The 792-nt window shown below is 37.1% G+C and overlaps 1 protein-coding gene across 1 annotated transcript in view; it reads left to right on the forward strand.

The window, feature by feature from the left end:
* Positions 1 to 792, forward strand: part of KITLG (KIT ligand) — a gene marked incomplete at its 5' end in the record, with an annotated part of 24,943 nt that overhangs the window by 23,776 nt on the left and 375 nt on the right. The window lies entirely within an intron of this gene.

Consider the following 792-nt stretch of genomic DNA (forward strand, 5'->3'; position numbering starts at 1 on the left):
GGTCGTGGTGTGTGGGGGGGGTGGGGGGGGGCGCGCGGTTTATGTTTATAGGAAGTTAATTAGAACTCATTCAAATGCTAATAACTTCCTAAGGTCATCCTGAAGTGATTCATGGCTCTATCCATACTTAAATATGGCTTTATCTGATTTTTTTTTTTTAAGCAGAAGAAATTCTGCGTAACTCAGTCAATCAAATATACCTTAGAAATAACAGTTGAAGACAGTCACAGTTCCTTGGACATGGCTTGGGCAAAGATGTCTGTAAAATTCATAAAAGGACATAGGGATATTTTAATTCAGCATAGCTCATGATAAAGTGTTTCGGGAGTGTTATTTAACCCCACATTTCAGCGTGTTTGGTAAAATTTTAACTAATTTAAATGAAAGATTAAATGAAAGATCTGATCTACATGGTGGAAGGACACATCTTTTCCTATAGGCTTCTCACACTGTTAAACGCCTGGTGCTGCCCACTGTTGAAGGCAGAAATAGGCGGGGTTCTGATCTATCTGTTTGGTCATAGGAGCTGAAATTTTCAGTGTTTAAACTTTCTAGAACAATGTTTTTTTAAAACAAATCTTCTTCATGTACAGTACATAGAATGCAAGACTGCATATTCACCAAGTATATTAGTTGCTGTAAATAATTCATCCTGCACCTCATCCTCACGGGTATTTAAAACTTGTGAAATGGAACATGCATCTTACTTTTAACTTCACAGGAAATATAAAACAGTGCTTTACAGGAAGAAAAGAGGAAAGAATTAACTAAATGCAAGAGGTGGCCTCAGCA

The sequence above is a fragment of the Buceros rhinoceros genome, unplaced genomic scaffold, assembly GCF_000710305.1.
Source record: "Buceros rhinoceros silvestris isolate BGI_N320 unplaced genomic scaffold, ASM71030v1 scaffold3368, whole genome shotgun sequence".
NCBI lineage: Eukaryota > Metazoa > Chordata > Aves > Bucerotiformes > Bucerotidae > Buceros > Buceros rhinoceros.